This window comes from Halichoerus grypus, chromosome 10 (assembly GCF_964656455.1).
Source record: "Halichoerus grypus chromosome 10, mHalGry1.hap1.1, whole genome shotgun sequence".
NCBI classification, from domain to species: Eukaryota; Metazoa; Chordata; class Mammalia; order Carnivora; family Phocidae; genus Halichoerus; species Halichoerus grypus.
This window is the reverse complement of record NC_135721.1, coordinates 61,220,346-61,232,765: the sequence shown is the minus strand read 5'-3', so window position 1 is coordinate 61,232,765 and position 12,420 is coordinate 61,220,346. Positions and strand designations below refer to the sequence as shown.

General features: G+C 39.0%; 1 long non-coding RNA gene across 18 annotated transcripts in view; it reads left to right on the top strand.

Annotated features, from left to right (window-relative positions):
* Window positions 1-12,420, top strand: part of LOC118533483 (uncharacterized) — a 595,288-nt gene that overhangs the window by 285,989 nt on the left and 296,879 nt on the right. Inside the window, exon 1 of one of the 18 annotated variants that reach the window (XR_013441800.1) lies at window positions 1,556-1,678. The exons of the other annotated variants lie outside the window; for them this stretch is intronic. This is a non-coding gene — a long non-coding RNA (uncharacterized LOC118533483). Of the gene's footprint in view, window positions 1-1,555; window positions 1,679-12,420 lie in introns of those variants that run through there. 18 annotated transcript variants of the gene reach the window in all.

Here is a 12,420-nt window from a genome sequence, read left to right as displayed (position 1 = left end):
AAAAAATGACTAAATGTTAAGTCACATAAAAATGCCAGGTGCTGGGAAAATATTCCTGAGCATTTCACTGAGGAAGGAATATGATAAAAATAGTCTTTGAGGAATGTTAGTTTGTTGTGGGTGTGAAGAGCATGTTACTGAGAAGTGTGGCAAAGACAGTTACTGCTTCCTGAACACCTGATGCTCCCGGGCCTTCCACAATTAGCAGTGCCATGTGACTATTTCTGGCCCATGGGCTGTGAACAGACACTGTTTTGCTTCCAGATAATGCTTTTAGTAGTTAATGTATAACCCTCCAGCTTTCCTTTCCTATGTGTGGCAACCCTGGAGGTCCTGGGTTGAGATGGCAGAGACCCAAAATGGAAACAACTTGTATCTCTAAGTTACTTCATGGGAGCTGCCTTGGAAAGGTGCTTGGAAGAGCAGCAGCCTTTGTGTGAGCACAAAATAAACTCTTTTGGCTTAAACCACTGAGTCTTATCCTGACTCTTATTGTGAGATAGGCTGGTAACAATAAGATCCTCCAAATGGCAGGAATGTTATTCTAGGGATGAGACGCTTTAGACAGAGTTGGGAAATGCCCTGAATACTCTGCTTGCTGTTCCTGGCCCTTGTGGAATGTCACTCCACTCAGCCTCTCACCCATCAATAGAAGACTGGATTGAAAACCAGTAAAATACATTTTTGTTAAATTTTCAAGATTATATACAAATATGAAAACAAAAACCTGAGGACTAAATCCCAAGGATGGTAGTTTCATGCATAAGATTATGTTCACTAAGGAGAGAAATAAATGCTGGATAATATCTGCATGGAGATATTCCACTGCAATTTTTTTGTGTCCAGGTTCTTTTTCCGATGACAGAACAAGCCAGAAATGACTCTACATCTATTGCCACATCGTGTGGGCTTTGTTTACTGTATGGGCAGTTTCTCAATGAAGAGAGGCATTTCAATTATTCCCAGTAGCTGTGTTCCTGTTGACACCCTGATGCCATATAGGAAAGAGTTAGTGAGCTTTAGCCTCTGGAGCTAAATACATTTTATCAGGAAACAATTTCAGCAATTGACTCTCATCTGGTCGTGTTACTTATATCTTGTTATCTCTCAAGGGCCCTGTAATTAAAGCAGGTGTGTGTCCTCTTAAATTAGAGATGTGGCAACTGTAGATATTGCAGTAAGTTCCAACAGGAGACCCTAGTAACCCTTAGATTCTGTAATTAAAATGAAGCTGGTGGGAGTGTTTGGCCAGGGAAAGTGTCAAAATGGGCAAATATTTCCCAAAGCGATGGGCTTATAGGATACATCATAAATGAACCAGAAAACATTTCAAACAAAATCACAGGCTCCTTCTTCCCACCCTCCCTCCCTCTGCCTCCTCCTTCTCTCTCTTTCTCTTTTTCCTTCTCCCTCCTCCCCTCCCTGCCCCTTATTCTTCTCCATAAATAGACCAAAGCAGAATTTTAATTTAGATGTTTTTCCAGTATTCAATGTAACATGTAAGACAGACCTTCTTGCTGTTTTATTAGCTAATATTCTAGTAAGCAAGTGACCCAGAATTGTTTAATGGCAGTCTTGGGGCTACTTTTTATGTCTTAATTGACTATAGAGCATGTTCCACAACTCTTGAAGATTGTAGAAAGGTAAAGACAATTGCGGAGGAAGGAAAACTGTTGAGGTGAGTGAGAAGAAAATGTGGTAAAGAGGACCTAAAAGAGAAAAATAAAATAAGACAAAAACAGAGAGGGAGACAAACCATAAGAGACTCTTAACTATAGGAAAGAAACTGAAGGTTGCTGGAGGGGAGGGAGATGGGGTGATGGGGTCACTGGGTGATGGACATTAAGGAGGGCACTTGAAGTAATGAGCACTGGGTGTTGTATGCAACTGATGAATCACTAAATTCTACCTCTGAAACTAATAATACAGTGTATGTTAATTAAGTTGAATTTAAATACAAAATTTGGGGGGAAAAAAGACCTAAAAAAAGAGAACTGGTGGAGGAGAGTGGCAGTATTTGTATAGAGGCAAATGGGCGATGAGGGGATTAAAAGAACTTCCTTTGAATATATGTGTGTTTTGCAAAGGTAATTCCACATAAATAATATGTGGTGTTAATTACAATGCTCAGTGGTCTTATACTGACTTTCTTTTGTTTACTATTTTTTAGAGCAATTTTAGGTTCATTGAAAAATTGAGAAGGTAGAAATTACCCATATATCCCATATGCTTCTTGCCCCCACACATGCACAGGCGCCCCCACTATCAATATCCCCCACCAGAGTAGTACATTTGTTACAAGTGATGAACCTTCTTTGGTACATCCTAATCATCCAACCTACATTGACACTACATTATGATTCAACCTCGGTGTACATTCTGTGGATTTGGACAAATATATAATGACATATATCCATCAGTGTAATATCATACAGAGTATTTTCACTGCCCTAAAAATCCTCTGTGCTCCACCTATTCAGCTACCCCTCCCCAGCCTCTGGCAAATGTTAATCTTTTTACTCTCTCCAGAATATCATCTAGTTAGGATCACACAGCTTTTTCAGATCAGCCTCCTAAACTTAATAATATGCATTTAAGATTCCTCCATGTCTTTTCATGGCTTGATAGCTTATACTTACTTCTTGAGAGGAACATAAAATGATCTTCTCAAGTTATTCTAGAGCAAGAAATACATAGTAGATTATATCCGTCCCCTCACGGACATTCCCTTGGCTCCCTCAGCCCCAGCACGCAGTCCCTGCGCATGTTGATGTCTTCCCGCCTCAAGTGTCCCTCAGCTTCTCTACTTCAGGGCTTTCTCTGAAGCCTTAGCTGGGTTAGCCCTGATTAGGTGTAGCCTTGAAGAATGAGAATTCGAAGTTCCTCAGGGTCCTCAGAGGGCAATTCTCTGTTGTGGACTGGATCAGAGAATAAATGCTCGGGCTTCTAATCCTGCAGTGGTACAGTTCTGAGGTTCATTTCTTCTCAGTTCCTGAGGCACCCGAGAGGGACTAGGCCTGGGATGTCCACAGTGATAACAGCCTCACAACTTGCCCTTACCTGCTTTCCCTTCTTCCCTGATGTGCTCTCCCTGTTCCTTGACTCCAGCTTCCTGGATTCACCTCCCAGTAACCTCGGTTCACTAAGTCCTTGTCTCTGTTTTTGCTTTTGTAGGAATCCAAATGAAGATACACTATTTTCACCGTAAAATGTTTTTCAAACTCAACTCCTCTGTTTCTTTAATCCAATTTTCAACTATTTTTGGAATAAGTTAAATTGAAATATGTTTACCCAGACACACAGCTCCTAAAAGGACAGAAAACAGAATTATGAGACAATCTCTTCTCTCCCATCTCAAAAATGTTTTTATTAAAAAAAATGTTTTTATTGGTCAGGCTAGATGCTTACTAGTGCTTTCAGGGTTATTATCAGAAGTACTAAATGGTTAGTATACAACACAGCTTATTATAGCATTATAAGAGAAAAATGCTAAAAGTAATTTATTATTTTTATTTCCCTTTCCTCAGCCCCCACAACTATTGAGAACCATTTAACCTCTAAGTTATTAAGGATTTTTTTTTTCTTTAGAGATGACAATACGTGATGATTTCTATGTCCTTAGGGCAAGGGTAAATCTTGGTGTGCAGCCTGAACCAAACAGATAAATATAATTATTATTTCTGTATATTTGATGATGAAAGGGTTTCAGGCTCCACAGACTGATCTTTCTGTTGCCAACTGCATACTGCCGAAATTTTGATTAAAGGCTCAGTGAAGTAGTTTATCAGTATTTGTTTGGTTTCAGGAAGTAAAATATGTGAGCTCAATATGAATGACAGACTACATCCAACAAGAGCATTTGTTTCATCAGCCTGGGAAACTCAGAATCCTTGCTGTAGATAATGTATGAGGAAGATATTTTCCCTTCTCAGATTTGCATAGAGCTCAATAGTCCCCTGATTCTAGACATATTATGTTCTGTGGTAGCTTTCCTTGCCTCCATCTTCCTTTTGCAAATGTGAATGTGCTAGAATACAGACATCATTTAAAAAAATAATTTAAACCCTTCAAATTCCCCTGTCTGGAAAATGTTTATACAATTTGTAACAGAGAAGCCCAAAGTGCAGCTGAAGACAGCCAAAATATTTTGCTGACTTTTTGAAGGGATCATTTCTAAGCAGGGAGAAAAAAATACTGATCTTGATAAAAGGGAAAGAAAGAGTGAAAAAGCAGGTTCTGATCTTTAAACTTTTGGGGAATAGTAAGAAAATATTTTAAGAAATTCCTTTAAAAATACTAAAATGGATGAGTAGATGGAGATAGGCTATGAAATACCCTTGAGTCTCTTGAGTCAAAGCAAACTAATGTTAGGGGCACTATAATTAATTTGATGTTTTCTTGTGTGTCTGAGAGAAAGAGGGACTGACTGAGAGAGAGATGGGAAGAGAGAGAAGGGAGGGAAAGAGAGAAAGAAGAGAACACACATGCATGCACACGTGTGTGCGCGCACACACACACACACACACACCCCTGGTGAGGGGATAGGAAAACAACACAAACAAAACCATCATATGAGCATTTCCCGAGCTCACTTGGTGATCGTAGAATGGTGATTTTATTTTTGCATACTGTCTTACCCATAAATGGAAAGCATTAATTAATACAAATAAACTTTTGATAAATCTCAGCTCCTTACATCTGTGTATGAAATTTGAGCCTTTTAACGTTAAGAATTTTGAATCTTTTCATTTTATCATTATTCTCATGAACCTGAGCCTTTATCACTCCGTATGAACACACCGGGTACACAAGTGATTGCAAAAACAAAACAAAACACACATCAAAGAAGGATGCCTTGATTTCTTTCTGTGGAGCAAAACTGAAAGAAGCAAAGATATTCACCATCTATTGTAACTTTGGTGTTGTTCCAAATTGCCTGCAATACGTCAAGATCTTTGTTCAGACCTTTTAAAATAATATAAAGAGACAACATGCAGAACATTTAGAGTGAAGACTGACAGTGTCTTTTCAGCTCATGGGACTTGGGGTAAAAAATAGTAATAATGATAATAATAATAATAATAATAATCAACCTACACAATGTGAATTAGAAAGAAAATAGCTGTCTCTACCTTTTAGATTTTTGGGTTTCACTACACTTGTAATATAATCTTTATATTTTGAAATGGTGGTTTATGTCCTCATTTTTTCCTTTTATTTTCTCTCTTTCTCTCTCTTTTTTAAACACTAAAGTCCCTTCTATGTGTGGGATAAGTACACAGTGAGGTATATGATAGGCACTACAGTAATTTTGAAAATGTGTATTATTTGGCAAAATAGTCTGTAATGATTTGAGCCCATTGTGTACATCTGTATTTGGACACTTCTTTAAAAGTGAATTTTTGATCTGATAGACCATAATAACTTCTTCCACAGCAAATCCCTCTCAGATGCTGAATTATTGGGCCTCCACTGCAGTTATGGTTTATTGGGTAAATAATAGTCTGACTGTACCAAGGCAAAAGTTATGGATGGCCCAATGTGCATGTTAGCTGCCTACAAATCTTTCCATAGTTTCATTGAAAACAATTACCAGAGTATACAGTCCAATGGGAGAGTTAGGGATTCCTTTTGCATAATTATAATGCTGTGCCCGTTATACTTTTCAAGGCCTTTTGTTCTGCATTTTTCATTAGAATATGACAGCAGTCTGAGAGGTCAGTGTTGGGAGCTTGTAGCCACAAGGAAGCTGAATCTTAGCGTGTTATGTGACTCACCCAGGTCCTTGGAACTCTTTAGATAGAAAATGTGGCCGTGAAGGTGGGTTTCCCTCCATCTGCTGGGTAGCTGCCTTGTTCTCCACAGACTATGTGGCAAGTGTAAAGTGATGAGGTTAGGTTTAGCATTTAGCTTGAATAAAAAGGAGACTAATATGATGTTTAAATGTCAGCAATATCCAAGTTCGATTACATTTTGAGACCAGAAAAGAGAAAAACATTTTAAAACATTAGCAGGAAAAGAGTGGTAGTGTTGAAAAAAAGAATTAGTAATTTTATTTAGGAGCTGAAGTTCTGCGGTTGGAAATGTAGGTGGCAAGGGTGTTCACTGTAACCACAGGTATAGAACTAGGTGCCACTTCAGTAATGTTACCAGGAGTGTTTTTCAGCAAATGGCTATGATTGTGTATTTCTTAAAATAAGTTTCTTAAAAAATAAAACAAATTCTCAGAACTGATTTTGTTCTAGGGACTTAAACTCAGGATTTTCAAAATGTGCTAGGTCACTCACATTCTAGCACATTCACAGTTAATAAATTATTTTCAAAATTCTCCCTAACTAAAGACATAAAAGCTTCAACCTGTTTGCCTTTTATTTTGACTATTTGTTCTTGCTAGCAAGATTATATCTCCAATATTTTTTATGCAATTAGAAGTTAAATATTTATTGATACCCTCCTGTATGCCAGCCACTCAGTTTGGCATTGCTGGGTCTAATAACCTGAGTAAGGTATTCCTACTGTATTAGTTTTTTATTGATGTTTCATAAATTACCACAAATTTATCAGCTTGAATCAACACACATTAACTAGCTCCTATAGGTCAGAAGTTCAGTATAATGTGACTGGGTTCTCTACTCAGGGTTTCACTAGGGTAAAATCAAGATGTCATTCGGGCTGCTTTTGTCTGGAGATTCTGGGAAGAATCTACTTCCAAGGTCATTCCTGGCAGAATTCAGTTCTTTGTGGTTGTAGGACTGAGATTTCCATTTTTTGGTTGCTGAAGGCTGCTCACAACTCCTAGAAGCTGCCTGCATCCCTTGCCTTGTGGCCCCCTCTCTCTTCAAATCTGCAGTGAGAACTTCTCATGCCTCATATCCCCTTTGTACTTTGATTCTCTGCCTTGTCTTTCTGATGGAGAAAATTTTCTGTATTTAAAAGTCTCATGTGATTAGGTCAGGCCCTGATAATCTTTCTATCATCTTAATGTCACCTGATTTGGGACCTTAATTCCATTTGTAAAATATTTGCACAGCAGTAGTTAGATTAATTTTTGACTGAATAACTCGGAGAAGGTGTGTGTACACCAGGGACCAGGAATCTTGGGGGTCCATTCTATAATTTTGCCTACCACCCCTGCCATAAGGGAGATTAAAGACCTTTAAGATGGATAAAGCAAAGATATGTAGGGATAGGATGCAGGAAGAATTATAAGAGCCATAGGAGAGGGATATACCAGATGTTATAGGGGTTTTAAAAAGGGAGAAACCAGTTTTGCATAGGAAAATCTAGAGAGGTTTCATGAAAAGGAACTTGAAGTGTGGGCAGTATTTTTATTCCTGGTGTTAAGGAAAAGATGCCCCAGGCAGAGATAACCACACAAACAACGGCACAGAGATGGGAAAGTGAAGCATGTTGGGGAAATGGTTAGCAGCACTATACAGATAGAGTTTGAAATGGATTTGGAGTGGTGAGAAATGGAACTACAGAGGTAACTTCTATTTGGGAAGGACTCTGAATGTCAGGCAGATTAATTTGCCTCTAAATTGGTGGAAATGTACCATCACTGAAAGTCATTGAATATAGGAGATATGTGATGGGAACTCTGCTTTAGAAAGACTGATAGTGCAACAGGGGGATGTAGGGATTGGGGGTTGGGCGTCCAAAGACGCAATGAGATAGTTGCACTATCTCATTACCCTGGAAGGTAATGAGGACCTCAACTTTACTAGGGAAAGTAAGAATGAAAGGAGGGTAATGGATGAATGTGGTGATAGACCTGTAAACTAGAAAACAGATTGCAAATATGGAGGGAAAGGAAGGGAAAGCTGACTCCACTTTGAGCCAGCTCTCATAAGCAAAGACAGAGACATCAGAATGATTTGCTTTGCAAAGAAAATGCAATGAGATAGTTTGTACATAGCACAATTCAGATGGAATCAATGACGCCCCCAGGAATGAGGCAACCAAGTCCATATTGGACAAGGGGCCAGTGAAGTGGAACTAACTGGGCTTTATCTAAGGCTGCCATGAATAGGCCAAATGTGGAATTAAAATAAATCCAGTCATGGGAGCAGAAGTATGCTGAACTCCTGGTAGTGGAGATCTTGGAGTCTCAAACAATCATTTTGGAGAATTCAGTGGCCATTTATATGAGGTATATGGTCTAGTCCCCAAGTGGAAGGGGTTAAGTAAAAACTAGTTAGGATACAAGGGACCCAGTCACCTCTTGGAAAACTGAGGCACTATTCAGAAACTATTCATACAGTTGTTTGGCCATATGGGTGAGATGAGTTAGGAGAGGGCTTAAGTCTGGCATCCCACAGTTTTCAAGGGCTTGGTAGAAACACTGGGAATAGAACTAATGTCAGTTCAATGGGCTAGATTGTGTCAATATAAGTGATATATGTTAGCTGTCTTAGAAATGAATGGCACAGTCTGTAAGGTGAGGATGTTACTATCATATTTACATTGAAGGGGAATAGACAAGGCTAAGACTATTATTTAATATTCTGACTCTCAGAAGATAGTTAGTCCAGACTTTCTGGCAGACAGGTGGGAATGTGGTCTGTCCCTTAAGAAAAGTGATAGTGGTTCTATATTCCATAGAATTTTGAGGGAGGGCAGCAATCACATTCTAGATATATGAAAAAAGGGGGTAAGGAAATTGTTATTAACTACTCTTCACTAAATTTTAGTGGAGAGAAAAGAGATGTGCTGGTGAAAGGGCAGGCTTACTGGATTGTTTGCTTATTTTAGAGAATCTGGTAGTTCTATGTTTGTTTGTGGTTGTAGTAGAAGTACTAAAGATGAGGATTGAGGAGTAATCATATGGTGTGAAATCCAGGGGGAAAGAGGCAAATGGATGGGATAGGCAGTCGTAGTGAAGTTAGTGGAATCCTCCTCTCTGGTGGGAGGAAAAGCTTAGGTCCTTATAAAAAATGTAGAACACATCCTCCTCAAATCAGTGATGTTGTCCATCTAAAAATAATTAATATCATCTTCATAATACCTATTTTTGAAAATATTTACATGATAGATCTGCTCTTATTCTCTCATACATATTCTTCATATTGGGATTTAGATTTCCAGACTTTTCCTTGACGTTTTCCACTGACCGGCTTGTTTTCAGGAGGCTGGATAATGAGGGTGGGAATGTCCTTAGAATTCCTGCTTATACCTTCTTGACTACTCCATGGAGTAGAGTAAGACAGAGGGCCCTGACACCAAGCCAGGTAGACCAGAATCAGGAATAGTGAGTGTTTACCTAGAGGGAGGAGATAAGGTGCTAGCTGGAAGATTAAGCTTAGAGGGTCAGCTGCCCAAGGAGACCACAAAGCTGGAGAATGGAGTGAGTGGAAAAGAGAGAATGAATCTGGGAGTGAAGCATCTCAGCAAAGCCAGAGAAGTGAAATAAGCATGGCTGAAATGCTGGATTAGTTTAAGACAATCGTGCAAATGAGGACTTAATCATAGAATGAAAACTTTTTTTCCCCCTAGCAGGACATCTAAGATGTTCCTGCCATGCTGCAGAAATCATCAAAGTGACAGCAGGCTTTTAGAACATTCTCCAGGGCCTTTCAGGCCCCAGCCTCTCCTCCCCTTTCTTTATGAGCATCTTTGCCTATTTAACCAAAAATACCACTTTTACTTCAACTTTTTCACACAGTTTCATTTTTGCTTGAAATAGCCTTTTGATACCATCTTCCAAAACACTCCCTTAAGGCCACAAGTTTCTGAAACCCCACCTCTTTCAAATGAAAAATGTACTGGCAGAATTGTAGAACTTCTTCCAACTTGCTCCTCCAATCTAGACAAGAGACCATGGCATATTTTCTATCCTGTATCCTCCAACAGGCATAGTACCTTTTGTTGTACCTGATATTGAAAACGTCTTTGTGAATATAACTTTTAAAAGTATGTTTTCAATTTTACCCTATCTTCATCAAATGTATAAGTGCTTGGAGCATGTTTAAGTCTCTGGATCTTGGTTACAGCAGTGTCATATTTTGTTTAACATACATTTCTTGAGTGCTCACTCTCTTCCCAGGATGGTGGTGGTGGTGGTGGTGATGTGTATAGGGGATGGAGATCCATGTAGAGGATTTAATGGTGACCAAAGCAGAGGCATGTCTGGCAGAATTGCAGTGAGGCAGCACAAGACGTAAGGATGCATGAGGCCATGGTGGTGTGGGCAATTAATCCAGCAATGTCTGTTGAAAAGAAGTGAAGATGTTGTTTGAGGTATCTGGATTAGATTCCAAAGGTGGTGGGGGAGCCACGGGTCTCCAGGCAGGGGAGTAAAATGACTGTGATCTCTGTGAAGACATGGTCTGATTTTTTTTTCCCCAGCAGTTTCCCACAGTCTCTAACACCCTGGAGCTAATCAGTAAACATTTTTGCTGAATTAAACTATGTCTCATCCATGTGAAATGAATGTAATGCAGGGGCAGTATTGTGGCTACACTGCAGTGGGAGAGGCTGGAATCTGGAAGAATAGATAGACCACTTCATGTATTCAGGTAAGAGATGGTGGAGATCATAGTATTATGGGTGATTTTTTTTTCTCTTTGAATTTCTGATTATCTTGCAGATTTCTTAAAATGAACATGAGTTATATTTATCATTTAAAAAGCCTCATAGTCCTTATTGTGAAAGGAAATGGGAATGGCTGATTTACAAGTCTGTGAAGTACTTGTGGAGGAAAGAGGACAGAGTTGAGAGATATTTTAAAAATACTGGACTTGGATGAAGAAATGACTTTCTGCCACCACATGTGCACATTTCATGTGCCTTAATTTGTTGAGTTAGCTTTTGATTGCTGAGCAAAATCTTTTGGAGGCTGTAAATTAATCCCAGCCTTCTGTGAGTGTAGGGACTGGGGGGTGGTCTCCCTAACAGACTTTTGGGAAATAGAGGTCTTCATGTGGGGAAATGAAGTTCATAGAAAAGACCTCAACCAGGCTAGAAAACTGTGTCTCTGATCTCATTCTTTCAGACCAGCCCGTTATGGGAGGCAGTGGTGCCAGGGCTTTGCTCTGTACACTCTTCAGGGGTAATAGAAGACCACATATCCCTGGTAGCAGTTTGAGAGCTAGGCCTGGGCGATCCTGAGCTGTATTTCATACATTAGACTATCTAGTTGCTCAATATTCTCTGTGTTTATTTCCTAGTTCTGTTTTCCTTCCTTTGTGGAATCTTGTTTCCATTTTGTTTGAGCTGGGCTTTGGAGAATTGAAGACAAATTGTGTTTCCATGTTGGATTAAAACATGCAGTGGAGGCCCCTCTGTGTGATCTTGGCATTAGTAATTAGCTTGAGTTCCCAAGGGGAAGGTAAATCTCAGGGTGTGGGTGGGAGGCTGTCAGTTCCAGACATCTCTCCCTAGTGGTGATTCTCTCTGTAACTGTGAAGGACTAGGGTCTGATCCTTTTAAAAGCATCTACATACAACTTGGTGCCTGTCTTAAGTCTGAGGGTAAAACTGGAGAAGACAGAGGGTTTGAATATGACTTGATGTTTCAGTTTGTCAAGTTAGACAACAGTGTCATGATCAGATAAAGTACTCATGAAGGACAGGCTTTATGGGGAATGATTGTGCTTGACTTTGGACATGCTGAGGTCAGGAGCTAGAACTCAAAAAGTCATATCCAAACAAGATGATAATACCAGTTATACTACATCATGGCATTGCCATAAGAACAGAATCAATCACCACAAGGCTATGGATTGATTATGGAAATAGAATGAGATAATACATGCCAAAGTACCATAATGTATGTTACTAATATTGAAAATAATAACCAACAGCTCTGTGTATTCTCCTATCTGTTGCCTTCACATTCCTGTGGTATATTATTATGCTTTCTCTTCTTAGAATCACTTTTAATTATATTATTGTCAGACCTAGAGCAAAGATTTATTTGGAGAACTCCTTTGTCCTTTAGTAAGGAAGGTTTTAGTTTTTCTTAGGGAAGTTGCATTTAAGATATAATGATTAAAGCTTAAATATAGCCTGATTTCAATATGACTATCTGGTTCAATGTTTTTAAAAATCATTGTTCCTTGAAGACTGGTAATTTTTGGTTTCATTCAGCCAGGACTGAGAAAGATACTCCATTTGGAATTGGAGGAAGCAAATAATTTCCTTTTAAACACCACAAAAATCCCTGAATATTACTAATACTATAAGGCTTTTTTTTTTTCCCACTCAATTTATCTGGAGAAACCCTGATTTGCATATGTTTGCATCTATTTGCATGTGAAATTCAAGTGACTCCCAACTCCAAGTATATAAGATGAAACAAATTAACTCTTTGTTTTAACCTGCTGTGATTCTTGTCTAACACTGTGTGGTAGGTTTGGAAATTTAAATGCCTTTTTAACAGGAGAAGAATTTAGGAAGTGTGGAGGTGGGCATTCAGGGT